The sequence below is a fragment of the Myodes glareolus genome, chromosome 27 (assembly GCF_982192425.1).
Source record: "Myodes glareolus chromosome 27, mMyoGla1.1, whole genome shotgun sequence".
Taxonomy (NCBI): Eukaryota; Metazoa; Chordata; class Mammalia; order Rodentia; family Cricetidae; genus Myodes; species Myodes glareolus.
The window spans coordinates 13,583,729-13,600,780 of NC_142052.1; positions in this window are offsets into that span (position 1 = coordinate 13,583,729).

Below are 17,052 nucleotides of genomic sequence, written 5' to 3' on the forward strand. Positions count from 1 at the left end.
ACAGATTGTGTCCATCCATATTTAATAAAAAAGGAAATGGACTTTTAAAATCAAATCCAGTATTCCATCTTTTTCTTACCATAATGGATATACAGCGATAGCAAGCCATTCATGAAGATCAGCTTTAAAATTGCATATTTTATTATATACATAAATGGCTGCACTGAATCTCAGTGCTTAGACAGTGGTTACTGTTGCAGAGGGTCTGGGTTCAGTTCCCAGCAACTTGTCATGGATTACAACCTTTGTAATTCAGTCAGTTCTAGAACATCTGACACCCACTTCTTACACTCTCAGGGACTGAACAAAAATTAACTTCTTACATTCTCAGAGACTGAACACAAATCATATACATATATTCATGTATGAAAAGTACTCATACACATAAAATAAATATTTATAAAATTGAATACGATTATACATATGTAGAAATATTTATGCCTCATATTTTTAGTCATTAATGGCATTAAACTACACTCATCCTTCTGTCCTGATTCTCTTATTCTCTTACAGTAGTCAATGTAATGACGTATACAGCCAACGCTGAAGTAAAATACAATTTTTGGTGAAATAACAACCACATTGAATAAACAAATATAGCCAAAGGCTCACCTCAAGGTCATTTTTTATTAAAAAGGCACTAACAGTTGGGTGGTGGTGGTGCACGCCTTTAATGCCAGCACTTGGGAGGCAGCAGCAGGCAGACATCATTGAGTTTGAGGCCAACCTGGTCTACAAAGTCAGTTCTAGGACAACCAAGCCTGCACAGAGAAACCCTATCTTAAAAAACAAAACAAAACAAAAAAGGCACTAACTACTGTAAAAACAGTTTTATTATGAAATATCACATATACAACGATAAATAAGACATGTATAACTAATAAATCATTGAAAAGAAAATACTAATGCAGGCCAAAAGACACCAAAAATCTTTCCTCTTTCCTCTAACTGTGACATTCCTCATAGCCGTATCTTCTCTAGCCTCATTACCTAAACGTGCAACTGTATATATTATTGCATGTTTTACTTCTTTTTTTTCCTTTGATGTAGAATTGTTAATGCATGTTTTGAGAATACGATTTTTTATAAGCTAAAAACAGCATAGGTATAAACTGATACATTCATTGCCTGAGAGTATTATATTTGATGTGTTTTCTCAATATTGTCTTTCATTTTGTTCTATCTATCATTTGCTTGAATTGAATCAATTTCCAGATATGGTTCCTTCAAGACGAAATAATGGCTTGATGTCTCAAGTATTGAAGCAAGTAATTCTTCTGGCTGTCGTTTATGTCATGTTTCAGCAGTCTTTTGCCTTGGCCTCCACCCCCCGCTTCTGTATGAGGGTATGAAAGCATATTTTAAAAAAGCATATAAAATACAAATGAGGGCAAATTCCGTATCCACTGAGCTGCCCTCCCATTCTATCCTACACCTCCATGCTTTTTTCCTCTCTCTGTTCCTTGTACCTAATCCACTCACGCTACCCTGGAACATACAAACCTGCTGCAGCTGGACTACAACAGAAGTCTCCCTAAAAGTGTCGTTTAAAATATGTCACAATATAGCTTTTGCCTTTTTAAACTCAAACAAACTGGAAGTTGAGGCTGCTTCCCCCTATTGTGCTTAGGAGAGCTCTACTGGCAGTAAAAATAAACATTCCATGTAATTTATTCAGGCATCTCAGGAATTTTTCCTCTCCAGGTACTCCACAGCGGCATTGCATTCTACTTGAATGTTGGATTGCTTATGGACATTTATGTTATTTCTAGTATCTGTATTTTATATCTTATATTGCTGTAAACTTTTTGTATATGTTTACTAGGCTGTGTTTATTCAGATCATTGTTAGGTTTAGATGCTAAAATGGAACAAGATTAAGAATTCATAAGTTTGCATTACGACTGCTAAACTCATCCAAAGTGAATTTTATATATTTTTAAAATGTATACACTTCTACCAGTGGTCTTGTTTTATTATAGATTCTTACCAGCTCTTTATTGTACAGTTTTGTTTGTTCAACTATTCAGTGATAGTAGCTAAAATATATAATGATTGTGTTTTATTGAGGTGTTCATTTGTAATTCTCTAATTATGAAGCCGAGCATTTTCAGCAGTGTTAATCGGCTAGTTGAAGAGTTTGTTTCATGAAATCGTGTTTAAGTACTGTGTTCAGAGTTTACCGAATCATCCTCACATTGATTCCTAGGAGCTCTTTATTAACTAAGAATGCAAATAAATCCAAATTATTGTCCAGCTGAATTTTTTCTCTTCTCAGATAGTTTTATGAAAGGTGCTTTTACTTTTAATGTAGATATATTTAATACTAGTTTAATGGGAAGTACTGAAACGTAATTTTCAGCACTAGAATTTATAGCTGACTCTTTCCTAAATCAGTAGTGTAATTTTTATAGCTGTTGTTTCTTTGCCCATATTTACAGAATCTTGAAACAAAATAAACATATTCACTCAAAGTCTCTTTTTCTATATTTTAAATATTCAAAAGTGTTTGATTTTTAGTTTTTTCTATTTGACATGAGATTTCTGCTGGTTTTCTCTAAGATTGCCTTATCTCTTCCTGTATCTGACAATCTTTCCTCCAGTAGAAGTCTTTTATTACATTTCTCTAGGGGAAATTTTATCTTTACTTCAGGTTGGGAACCATAATTATTTGAGACTATCGTAATATACTTACAACTGCAATGGGATGATTTATTTATTAGATTTTAGCCTGATATGTATTTCTAACCTAAACTGGGATGTATACAAAAAAGTAATTTACTTATAATTCATCCATTCAATCCACTGAAGTCTCATTCCAACGGTACTGTGGGGTTAATTTAAAAAGTTATAACCTTCGCATCAACAGTGCTGCAAGGAACATAACTCTTGAGCAGCTTTCTGGCCATCTCTTCCATTCAGCATATGGCTTCTCAGTCTGAACAATTCTGAAAACTAAGAGTCTGTGTTTCTCATCTATCTACAGGTATCACATCCCTCAATTGAATATATATTAGAAAAATATTTTAATGCAGTCAAATAAATAAGTTTATATATGACATTCTTATTCTAACCTCCACAATTACTAACTGATTATTTATCTAAAATAAAATTAACTCGTCAGACTAGTTGGTTTAGTAACATATATAAACGATGTGTTTATTTTGCAAATAAAATAATGGTGGATCACTTTACCATTTAAAATTTGAAGATTGGAGACTTAGTGCTTTTTAAAGCCTTTTGCTGTCCTCAAGAATCAGAGCCTACTAAAATGCATAGGTTCATCACACCTCCCTTGAGTTATTTGATAATTACAAAAATAAGTTCTAAAAGCTGGTAAGTTAACTCTATTCTGCATCGTCTTCCTTATTTTGCACTAAACTCTTGGTAGAGGGATAGCCAATACCCTATTAATACACATGTGATAAGCCACAACAGAGACAGAACATTCTTTTGAACTTGAACTCTTCATTGACAGGAAATGAAAAGAGCAGTGTTTTCTTTGAGAAGTCCCTTACTCAGCAACCTATGGCTGTGGCAGCTTCAAAGAGACGTCCTGCAGAGAGACAGACTCCCTTCTGAGGAAGAAGGGCATTGAAGCTCCTCTGGTTCTCTGCATCACAGGGTGCTACACAGGCAGCCTTTCAAAGTTTCTTGCATTTTCTTAAGTCAGACACGCTTACTTTGGTGACATGCATCTAAATAGATAAAAGTTAGAGAAACCTTGAAACTTTTCATCTCCTGTTCAGCACCTCTAACACTTTTTCATATATCCCCTTTGTTGAGAAAATACAACTGTTTAATCATCATGAGTCAAAGAGTCCAGAATTGACATCATTTATAGAACTGTAGTAACCTGATTTTGGCAACTCATAGCCTGAAATGGTAAAAAAGTATGCCACAGATGTAATTATATTAAGGATCTTGAGATGAGCAAATTATCTCCTACTATGTAGGTAAGCCAAAGTATCAAAAGTGATCCAAGCCAGAGAAAGGAAATGTAATTCTGGAGCCAGAACTTGAGGTATGAGCTTTGAATATTGATAAAAAAGCCTCGAGCTGCCCTATGAAGTGCCTCTGAGAAGCTGTAAAGGGTAAGGAAAAAGATATTCTTTTTGTATATTTCAGAAAGAATGCAGCCTTATAGACTGGGGAGATGATTTAGTTAATAAAATGTTTGCCACACATGCATAGAAACCTTAGTTCAGATCCCAAGATCCTACATAAAAGCCATCAGGGCAAAGTGATCCACACCTGTAGCCCCAGGACTGTGGAAACAGAGTCGTGAGAATAACCAGAATTCCCTGACCAGTGAGCATAGCTGAAATAGTGAGCTTCCAGGTTCAAGTAGAGTCCTAATCTCAAAAATTAAGGTATGGAGTGAGCAATGAAGACACAAGACATTAACCTCTGACCTCCATGCACATGAACGTATACATGAATACAGTGGACAAACACACACACACACACACACATACATATGCACACATATGAGTATAGAAAATTATAGAATCCTATGTTGATCACATGGAATAAAGTTTTCTATCAACTGCAGTAGAAACTACAGAAAACAAATTTATAGAGACGAAAAATGCTCTACTGAAAGATAATTGGACCAATGGACAAATAAAAAAGGAAAAAAATTAAAAAATCTAGAATTCGATGAAAATGAAAACACAGCTTAAGGAAATCTGCGAAACATAATGAAGTTACCACCAAGAAGTTTAGTTTCACAGAAAATAATTTGAGGGGTTGCAAATTATTATTTAATAAACCCAAATATATTGAAAAAGATAAAAAGAACAAACAATATCCCCAAACAGTAGAGAAGTACACATAACACCAGGACAGAAGTTGATGAGACAGAAACAAGAAATCAAAAGTTATAATACAAAAAGGCAATTAAAAACAGAGCTAATTCTTTAAACAATTAATAGGATTGAAAACTATATGCCTGAAAAGGAAAAAAAGAAAAAAATACCACCCTGGACAACCCCCCTCCTTGGTATCCAGGTGGGTCTCCAGCTAGGAAGGCAGGAAGAGATAGGGAAAACAGGAAGCCCCTGGACAACCCCCTCCTTGGTATTCAGATGGGTCTCCGGCTAGGAAGGCAGGAAGAGATAAGAAAAACAGGAAGCCCCTGGACAACCCCCTCCTTGGTATTCAGGTAAAAGGTCAAGAATTTGCCACTCAGCGCGCACTCTCGGCCTTATTTGAATTGACCAATGGAATGAATCCCCATAACCAAGCATCTCGCTTCTGTTCCCGCGCTTTTGCTCTCCTATAAAAACCCCTCACCCCAGCCTGACAGGCGTGCAAGTCTTCTGAGAGACCTTGTCGCCCCAGGTACCTGTGTATTCGAATAAACCTCTTGCTGTTTGCATCCGTAAGTGTGGTTTCGTCTGATTCGTGGGTTCGGGGCCTCTCTCGAAAGGAAGACATCCCTCGGGGGTCTTTCATTTGGTGCATGGGCCGGGAAATTGAGGCCCCCAGCCAGGGACCTCCGACCCACCTTCGGGAGGTAAGCTGGCCAGCATTCTATATGTCCTATGTCCTGTAAATGTCTTACGTCTTTTGCGTCTGAGTGTTGCGCTGCGAATTTGAATTCTGTTCGATTCAGCTGAGTCGGTCTGTATATCTGGCGGGCCTCGGGAGAGACTGACGGGTCTGAACTCCTCCCCCGCGACCCTGGGAGACGTTCCAAGGGTGTCTGTGGAGCCCGACTTTTCGGGGCTCATCTGTCTGGAGCACGGTTTTTCGGGGCTCATCTGTCGGAACCCATGACCAGAGTCAGACTTTTTGGGTCGCCACCCTTGTCCGAGGGGCACGTGGTTCTTCTGGGAGGCGAAGGGTCCGGACCTTCTCCGAAGCCTCCATCTGAATTTCTGCTTTCGGTGTTTTGCCAAAGCCGCACAGAGCGTCTGATTGTCAGTCTGTTTGTCTTATTGTTCATTTTTATGGTCTGTCTGTTCGTTTATTGAAATACTAACATGGGACAGTCTCTAACTACCCCTTTAAGCCTTACTCTAGATCGGCACCTGGGAGAGTTTGGCTTATGATCCACCCCCTCCTCAGCCTGTTGCCTCCCCCGTCGCGAGCAGGCTTTGGGGAAAATGTGAACCGTCTCCCACAGACTCAACTTCCCAAGCATTTCCCTTGCGACAGGGAAATAGCGGCCAACTTCAATACTGGCCCTTCTCCGCCTCTGCTGTGCCAATTGAATTCAGGTTCTGTATTTCTGGTTTTGCAGTCGCCCGTGTCTCGGGAGGAGACAGAGAGGGTGATCCGTAGTGCCTGGGAGATTCCCGTCTGGGTGCTGGTGAGGATGTGGAAGTTCTCCTGGATTGGAGGAACTATGTCCTCTCAGCCGTCTGTATTTCTGGAATGGTTTTGTCTGTCTCAGTGGAGACGGACATTTGTTTGCGTGTCTTGTGTGCCTTTTTGTCTTACTTGTGACTTTGATGATTGGGACAGACCGTGACATTGACTCTTGAATCAATGGTTTTGTCTTTCTAAAGCTTTGTTAGCCTTTTTGTATCTTCAGTCTCTTGTTTTGTCCTACATGCAGGTAGCGTGTTCAGTTCTCTGGTGAGATACGCGGGTGGCGTTTCTCAGTTCTATGGTATGATACATGAATGGTATGGTCAGTTCTCTGTAGAGACTGCATGGATAGCGGTCTCATTTCAAAAGTGGGGCTGGTCACACCCGTGAAGCAGCTTGAAGTCTTTGGTTTGTTTGGCACCTTTGTCCTGTGTGTCTATGTAATGTGTGTTGTGCTTTTGTCCTGACTTAGACTGACGCTGACTACTCAAATAATGACTTCTTTGACTTTGATATTGTGACCACTTACAAGACTTTAGAGATATGGCCATAAGCATAGGGATATATTTCATAAAAAAAAAAAAAAGAGTCAGCCTCAGCCCCAAGCACGTGGCTGTGGAGCAGCATGCTTGTATGGATGGCTGGGCCATTCAGCTTTGCTGTTACAAGGCATTGAGGCTGCCAGACACAGTTGTAGAAGGTAGATGTACTGGGTAATTGCTATGACCTAAAGAGGTTAACAATCTTTTTTCCTCAGTGCCCCCCATGCTGATGGATAAGTTCCCTCTGTCTGCCCTGGGAGCTGTGCGCCTCAAACCTTTGGTCAAAGCTGGCCAAGGGTTAACTCCACCTATGAAGAACTCTTTCAGATCATATGGGTTATAAATATTATAAATATCTGTCATCATTTATAGAGGCTGGTTACAAATTATTGTTGGTTAATGTTAAAAAAATTGCTGGTCTCAAATGTTTCACACTGGTACAGGATTTTATGTACTGTTCTTGTTTAAAAATTATCATTGGTTAATATTTTTTTTTTAAAATGAGCCTATTGTTGATCTCAAATGTCTCACACTGGTATAGGATTTTATATGCTGTTCTTGTTTAAAATATAGCCACATATCTCCACTGAGAAAAACCACACGAAAGACTTTGGTAAGAGTTTTTATGTTGTCTATAAAGCAAGAGAGATTTTGGTTAAAAATATGTAAACAGATGGGCCTTATCTAGCTCCCTATATATATTTTTAAGGTCAGACTTAAAGCAGGTAGGGAGCAGCTGACAGTCTATCACCGCAGGGCTCTGCCATCTATGTTTCTTGGGCATTTAAAGGAGGCTTACAGGCATTATACTCCCTTTGACCCAACCTCTGAGGGTCAATGGTAGCTATGGCCTTTATAGGACAGTCAGCATCAGATATTAAGAAAAGTTGCAATGGTTAAAAGGGTTGCAGGATTATATCTTGCAGGATTTGGTTAAGGAGGCAGAGAAAGTGTTTCATAAGCGAGAAACTGAGAAAGAAAAGGGAGAGAGAAAAAAAAGAAAGAGAGAGAGAGGGAGAGAGAGAGAGAGAGGGAGGCAGAAGAAAGAGGACTGGAGGGATCATAGACAAAAGGGAAATTTGATAAAATTTTGGCCACAGTGGTAGGGGAGAAAGGAAAGATAGAACCTAGATAGATAGGGAACCTGGGCAACAGAAGACCAAAGATGAACATGGACAGGCACCCCTTGGACAAAGGACGATGTGCTTATTGCAAAGAAAAAGAACATTGGGCAAGAAAATGCCCAAAGAAGAAAGGAAGGGACTCTAAGGTACTGGCCCTAGCAGACGATGATTAGAGGGGACGGGGCTCAGACCCCCTCCCCTGCGCCTAGGTTAACCCTGACTATGGAGTGGACCCCTATGGATTTTCTAGTGGACATAGGGGCTGAGCACTCTGTGCTGTAACAACCATTGGGAAAGCTAAAGAATAAAAGACTATAGTAATTGGAGCAACTGGACAGAAACAATATCTGTGGACCACCTCACGAACTGTAGATTTGAGGAGAGGACAAGTGACTCATTCCTTCCTGGTTATCCCTGAGCGTCCTATCTTTATTAGAAAGAGACTTGCTAACGAAGCTGAAGGCCTAGATCGGGTTTACTCGAACCAGGCTGGAGATGATTAAAGCCTTTCGTTGACTGAACCAGTGACCTTCATTCCCCCTGCTGTCCTCCATCCCGCTACCCTACTGCCTGAGACTGATGACACCTCATCTACTCATCAATGCGCTGAGAAACTGGTATCAGAAATGATCTGAAGGATCAGCCTTGGCCTGAAAGTCCGAGCTGGTGTACGGATGGCAGCTGTTTCGTGATCAAAGGTAAGCGGAAGGCGGCGACAGCAGTGGTGGATGGGAAGCAAGTGGCCTGGGCATAGCCTCCCTGAAGGACGTTGGTGCAGAAAGCCGAACTTATGGCTTTGATACCAGCTCTACGAATGGCAGAGGGAAAAGTCTCAGCATCTGCACTGACAGCAGGTATGCTTTTGCCACTGCCCATATTCATGGAGCAATATACAGACAAAGAGGACTGTTAACATCTGCAGGAAAAGACATATACTTGTCCAAGACACCAAAAAGCTTGAGATGCTGTGGCTGAAGGAAATCAGATGGCAGACTCTCTGTCTTGGCAGAAGAAGTAGTCAAAAACTGCAAGGCCTGTGCTATGATTAATGCAGGACACTCCATATATGCCCCTGGGAAGAGGCTCAGGGGCGATTGGCCTGGAGCCTACTGGGAAGTATATTTTACAGAAATTAAGCCAGCCAGATATGGCAACAAGTACTTATTAGTTTTTATAGATACCTTTTCAGGTTGGGTAGAAGCTTTTCCTACCAGGACTGAGACAGCCAATGCGGTGACTAAAAAGATCAAAGAAGAAATCTTCCCAAGGTTTGGGATACCCAAGGTAATTGGGTCTGATAATGGACCTGCCTTTGTTGCCCAGGTAAGTCAGGGACTGGTTGCCCAATTGGGAATCAATTGGAAATTACATTATGCTTACCGACCCCAGAGTCAGGACAGGTAGAAAGGATAAATAGAATTCTAAAAGAGACCTGCGGAAATGACTGGACAGCCCTCCTTCCCTTTGCCCTGTTCCAGGTTTGGAATACCCCAGGGCGATTTAAACTCATCCCTTATGAGATCCTATGTGGAGAACCACCACTGCTCACTGAGTCGGGTGAAATGTATAATCCTGATGTTATTCTTTCTAGACCTTTATTTTCCCCGTCTAAAGGCCCTTGAAATGGAGAGACACCAGATCTGAAAACAACTGAAAGAAGTATGCATCTCTGCCTGGATCCACGCCTCCCACATTAAGCGAGCTCCTGAACTACCTGAATTACAGTGTCTGGGGCTTTTGACAACACTACCAGTCAAGAGGCTTGTGTTTGGAGGACTAATCATAGACGAACTCTTACTGAGGTTATGTAATGAGACTCTAAAGAGCCCTAAGACTCCTGACGCCTGGTACTTGGTTCCTGGTTTAGGTAGATGATGGGTTTGTAGTACAGGCTTGATGCCTTGCGTGTCAATGTTAATTATTGATGATACCAAAGATTACTGTGTGCTTGCACAACTGGTATGAGTTTGACAGGCACCCAACTGGCTTTCGATGAGAACCTATTTCTCTGACACTAGCAGTAATCCTGGGCCTTGGAATAGCTGCCAATGTTGGGACAGGTACTGCTGCCCTAATACATGCCCCTCAGTACTTCAATGTATTAAGATTTGAGGGCTTTAGAACAATCTGTTTCCAAACTCGAAGAGTCATCGACTTCCCTCTCAGAAGTGGTCTTACAGAATAGAAGTGGGTTAGATTTGTTATTCTTAAAGAATGGAGGATTATGCGAATAGATCTCCCTGGATGACTACTTTGATATCCTCCCTTATGGGACCACTCCTAATTTTGCTTCTGCTACTGATATTAGGTTCATGTATATTATTAAAAAAAAAACAAATGCTGTTCAGATTTTGATGTTACACCTCCAATACAGTGCTTTATAAGGTCAAGAAGATACTGAAATCTAGTTCTATGATTAGAACTAGGCACTAGAAAAATGGGGGAATGAAAAGGAAAAAAAAGAAAAAAATACCACCCTGGACAACCCCCCTCCATGGTATCCAGGTGGGTCTCCAGCTAGGAAGGCAGGAAGAGATAGGGAAAACAGGAAGCCCCTGGACAACCCCCTCCTTGGTATTCAGGTAAAAGGTCAAGAATTTGCCACTCAGCGCGCACTCTCGGCCTTATTTGAATTGACCAATGGAATGAATCCCCATAACCAAGCATCTCGCTTCTGTTCCCGCGCTTTTGCTCTCCTATAAAAACCCCTCACCCCAGCCTGACAGGCGTGCAAGTCTTCTGAGAGACCTTGTCGCCCCAGGTACCTGTGTATTCGAATAAACCTCTTGCTGTTTGCATCCGTAAGTGTGGTTTCGTCTGATTCGTGGGTTCGGGGCCTCTCTCGAAAGGAAGACATCCCTTGGGGGTCTTTCATGCCAAATTAAAACAGAGAGTAGAACTAAGTTAATAAAATTAGAAATGAATAAGGAGATAGATAATACAACAGACACCAATAAACTCCAAAAGGTTTGTTACAAGAACATACTTCTAAAATCTTTATTCCACCACATTGCAAAATCTAAAAGAAATGAGTGAATTCTTAACACATGTGACATATCAAAGTTAACCCAAAGAAAGCTTTTTAAAAATATAAAGATATTTGTCACAAGCAGCAAGGACATAATTTATAGCGAAATAACAGATTCAGGTAGATGTGCTGCAGAATTCTACCAGATCTTTAAGGAAGAACAAAAATAAATGTTTCTCAAATTATTCCAGAAATTAGAATAAGAAAAATAACCCCCCCACACACACACACAAAGCACAGTCAGCATTACACTAATACCTAAATCAGATGCTTAGGTTTTCTACTGTTATGATAAAAAAAAATACATCAAACACTTAATTCTTTTTTTTCCTTATTTATTTATTTAAAGAATTTCCACTTCCTCCCCTCCTCCCTATACTCTCCCGCTCCCCCTACTCCCTCTCCTCCTCCCTCACCATTCCCAAGAGCAGTCAGGGTTTCCTGCCCTGTGGGAAATCCAAGTTCTTCCCCCCTCCCTCCAGGTCCAGGAAGGTGAGCATCCAAACAAAGCAAGATCCCAAAAAGCCAGTCCAGGCAGAGGAAACAAGTCCCAGTACCATTATCAATGGCTTCTCAGTCAGCCCCCATGTCAGCCACATTCAGAGAATCCGGTTTGATCACAAGCTCGTTCAGTCCCAATCCAGCTGGCCTTGGTGAGCTCTCATTTGCTCAGTCCCCTTATATCAGTGGGTGAGTGCACCCTTCGCAGTCCTGACTTCCTTTTTCATGTTCTCCCTCCTTCTGCTCTTCATTTGGACCTTGGAGGCTCAGTCCAGTGTTCCAATGTGGGCCTCCGTCTCTATCTCCATCCATCGCCGGATGAAGGTTCCCTCTGGTTCTGATTTCCTTGCTCATGATCTCCCTCCCTCTTCTTCTCATTTGGACCTAGGGAGTTAAGTCTAGTGTTCCAATATGTGTCTCTGTCTCTATCTCCATCCTTCGCCACACTTAATTCTTAATAAGGTTCAAATACCTGTTTTCCTCACTGGAAATAGTGTGGGAAATTCCACAGTGGTTTTGGAGGGTATAAGCAAGGAAAGCCAGGGGTAACAACTTGTTGTCATGATTTCACAGGTTCTGGAAAACATTCTGAGAATAAAGGCAGCCCTGGTGTTTGGAAGCTGGTTCCTGGCAGTGTACGTGGGCCTAAGCATTGGAAGCAGGATACCATAATAACTGGACTCCTGGTGCACAAAATTCCCAGGAAGCTTATATGTTCTTACTCGACCTCCTGTAGATTTATCTCCTAGAGCAAAGCTCAGTTAACTAATTTTAATTATAATATATCTTAATAAAACACACAAAGAATAATGGGAAACATTGTAAAAGCTTATTTCCACAGTAAGAGGATGCTGTACCTGCCTATGTTCTAATGTCAACATCTTACTAATATGCTCCCCCTCAACAAACAATTTTCATGAAAAATCTATAAAAGAAGATTATTATTTTTCACTGACCTCTAAAGATCTTGCACAATAAAACATCAAACATTTTCTATTAAAATTCAAAACATCCTTTCTAGGAATGATTTATTTTGTACTGAAAAAGAGAGGGAAAACTCTCAACAATGTAAAAAAAAAAAACCACAAAATAAATCAGAAGCAGAAGACTGGATCTGGAGGTCAGATCTAGGCATCCCTCCAAGCCCAGATGAGGAGGAAACATTTCACTGGGGAAACACTTGAGATCAAGAGCAAACACAGCTTACAGCTTCTGAAGGAACAACAACAGTAAGAGACAATGACACCCTGAAGCCAGTCCTTGGAGAGCAGTTGAGAAGAGAAATTTCCCTAACACTTTGCAACCTCTGGAGTCTGTGTAATGCTGATCTCTCCCACCTTCCCTGACCTCCGAGTTCCAACTTGCCCCCATGTGTAGTCTTTAATTCTAGTGACATGCTTACAGTGTTTTTGCCTGAGTGTTTAGTTTGTCTGTGTCTGCCTTGTGCAACTTGTCCTCTCCATATACACATGTTAAAGCCAAATTTATAATTTTCTTGTTTCTTTTTACTGTATCTATAGACCTCGTTAAGAAACTATATTATAAAGTCCAAGGGAATATTAAATGTTGTACTTTTGTAACAATAATTTCTTCTTCGTTATTGAAAAATCAAAATGGTGAAACGAGGACACCACGGAAGTAGGCCCAACTCAGCAACCTCTTCTGGAACAGGCCCGAACCAGGGACCACTGTGGGATGGGGCCCAAGCTAGTGACTTTCACAGGAGCAGCCCCAAGTAAGTGACCTCCACAGAACTAGGCCCAGACCAGCAACTTCTATGGGAGCAAGCCTGAGTCAGTGACCTTAGCAGGTGCAGGCCCAGGCCAGTGACCTCTGCAGAAGCAGGTCCAAGCTAGTGAGTTCTGCTGGAACAAGCCCAAGCCAGTGACCACAGGACCAAGCTCAAGAAAACAACCACCTCCAAAGCAGGTACAAGAGAGCGACCTCTGAGGGAGTAGGCTCAAACCAGCAAACTCCACATGAGCAGGCCCAAAAAAGTGACCTCTGTGTGAGCACGCCCAACTGATCCACAGGATTACTGAGTGACCTCTGGGAATGCTGAGCAACCTCCAGGAACATAGAGTTAATGTTATTGTTAATTGTCACTTTAAGAGAGAAGATATGCCCACTCCCGGTGACCCCTGCCCTTCTCTAACCATCTTGATTCTCACTGTTCCCTTTCGGCGCACTCGCTCCCTCTCTCCTGCTCCCTTTTCTGTCTCTCTACTCTTTTTCCCCCTCCCTCTATATAATAAATATTCATTTCTATTCTGTACGATGTGTCTGTCCATGTGCCTTCTACCTGCCGCCTGCTCACACCCCCGGGCTCACTGGGTCCAGCCCACCCCCATGTGTCCTCTGGTGAGACCAGCCACTGCTCAGGGACCGGCAGCCATCTCTGGCTGGGACTAGCTGCTCTGTGGGCCCGCTGCCTACTGTGGCCGGGGATCTTGCAGCATTTTTATCAGTTACATTCTGCTTGACTGAAACCATGGTCCAAACTACAGCACAAGGAGCAATCATCTGAACCTTGGATCCACTGGCACCTGGAAGAGTGGTCACCAGAGACATGGCCCCAACTATACCAGTAGTAGGAAAAGATGTGTAGACAAGGTAAGAACACACTCAACACCACAAAGATCAACATGACACCAATAAAAACTAGTGGCTTTAAAGCAGCAAGACTTTAACACCCCAATATAGATGAAGCAGAAGAAAATGGTCTAAAAAATAACTTTAGGAGATTGTTTGAAACCCTTAAGTAAGAAATGAAAAGTTTTCTCAAAAAAATGGAGGAAAAGAAAAACAAAAAATTAAAAAAAATCAAAAAAAAATTCTTAAAGAAAAGCAAAAAAAAACCCAATAAAACAGGTGAAAGAAATGATTAAAGATTTTAAAACTGAAATAGAGACAATAAAGAAAACACAAATCAAAGGAATTCTGAAAACAGAAAATAGAAAAAAACAAACAGAAACCATAAGTACCCACATAAATAGTAGAAGACAAGAGATGGAAGAGAGAATCTCTATCTTTGAAGATACAATAGAAAAATTGGACTCATCAGTCAAGAAAAAAGCATTAAATTTAACAGAAGCTTAACACAAAATATCCAGGAAATATGGGACACCATGAATGACTAAACCAAAGAATACTAGGGATAGAAGAAAGAGAAGTCCAACTCAAAAGCATAAAAAATATATTCAACAAAATCATAGAAGATAAGTTTCCAATTCTAAAAAAAAAACATGAATATAAAGATACAAGAAGCTTACAGAACATCAAATAGACTGAACCAAAAAAAAAATAGTTCCCTTGCCCTGTAATATTAAAACACTGAACATAAAGAATGGACAAAAACTACTAAGAAATGCAAAGAAAAAAGGCCAAGTGACATATAAAGGCAGACATCAGAATTACACCTGACTTCTCAATAGAGACAATGAAAGCTAGAAGGTCCTGGTCAAGTGTTATGCAGACAATAAGAGACCATGGATGCCAGTCCGGACTACTATACCCAGCAAAACTTTCAATTACCATAGAAAGAAAAAAGAAGATATTCCATAAGAGAACCAGGTTTAATCAATACATATTCAAACTCAGCTATACACAAAGTACTAGAAGGAAAACTCCAACCCAAGGAAGTTGGCTACATCTACAAAAGCACAGGCAATATATGATCTCAAAGCAGCAAATCCCAAAGAAGGGGAAACACACACACAATAACATAACCAACAATGAAAACTAAAATAGCAAGAACTAGTAATTAATATCATTAATATCCCTTAATATAAATGGACTCAACTCACCCATAAAATGACACAGGCTAACGATTGGATACAAAAACAGAATACATCCTTCTACTGCATTCAAGAAACATACCTCAACCTCAAAAACAGACATCACCTCAGAGTAGACAGTTGGAAAAAAAATTTCCAATCAAATGGACCTAAGAAACAAGCTGGTATAGATATCCTTATATCTAACAGACTACAAACTAAAATCAATCAAAAGAGACACAAATATGTCACAGGAAAAACCTATCAAGAGGAAATCTCAGTACTGAACATCTATGCCCCAAATAAAAGGGTGCCCTCACATGAAAAAAAAATTCTAAAGTTTAAATCACAGATTAAAACTCATACACAAACTGACTAATAGTGGGAGACGTCAACACTCCACTCCCAGCACTTGGAAATTAAAAATGCTGATGTGAAGAATCAATGGATCAAGAAAGAAATAAAGGAAGAAATGAAAGACTTTCTAAAATTCAATGAAAATGATCAGAAAACATACCCAAATTTATGGATTACAATGAAAGCATTCTTAAGAGGAAAGTTCATAGCTTTAAACACTTACATAAAGAAGCTGAAAAAAATCCCACACTAGTGAATCAGCAGAACATTTGAAAATTCTAGTACAAAAAGAAGCAAACTCACCCAGGAGAACTAGACAGCAGGAAATAATCAAATTAAGAGCTGAAATCAACAAAAGAGAAACAAAACAATACAGAGAATCAATGAGACAAGAAGTTGGCTCTTCAAGAAAATCAACAAAATAGATAAACCTTTATCCAAACTAACCAAAAGGCAGAAAGAGAATATCCAAGTAAACAAAATAAGAAACTAAAAGAAGGACATAACCACAGACTTGTAGGAAATCCAGAGAACAATCAGATCATATTTCGAAAACTTGTCCTCCACAAAGTTAGAAAACTTAAAGGAACTGGGCAACTTTCTGGATAAATATCACTTGCCAAAATTAAATCATGACCAGATAAGAAAATTAAATAGATCTATGCATGCTAAAGAAATAGAAACAGTGATCAAAAGTCTCCCAACCAAAAAAGGCTCAGGACCAGATTGTTTCAGCTCAGAATTCTCCAAGATTTTCAGAGAACTAATACCAATATTCCTTAAATTGTTCCACACAATAGAAACAGAAGGAACATTGCCAAACTCTTTTTATAAGTCTACAATTACCCTAATACTCAAACCACAAAAAGGCATTACTTAGAAGCAGAATTACAGACCAATCTTACTCATGAACATTGATGCAAAAATACTAAATAAAATACTGACAAATCGAATCCAAGAACACATCAGAACCATCATTCGGCTTCATCCCAGAAATACAAGGATGGTTCAACATATAAAAATCTGTCAATGTAGTCCACCATATAAACAAACTGAGAAATAAAAACCACATGATCATCTCAATAGATGCTTTTGACAAAATACAACATCCCTTCATGATAAAGTTCTTGGAAAGAGCAAGGATACAAGGAACATACCTAAACATAATAAAGGCGATAAACAACAAGCCAACAGTCAACATCAAACTAAATGAAGAAAAACTCAAAGCAATCCCAATGAAATCAGGATCAAGACAAAGCTGTCCACTCTTTCTATATCTATTCTATATAGTTCTTGAGGTTCTATCTAGAGCAGTAAGACACCAAAAGGAGATCAAGGGGATACAAATCAGAAAAGAAGAATTCAAACTGTCACTGTTTGCTGATGGTATGAGATTACATAAGT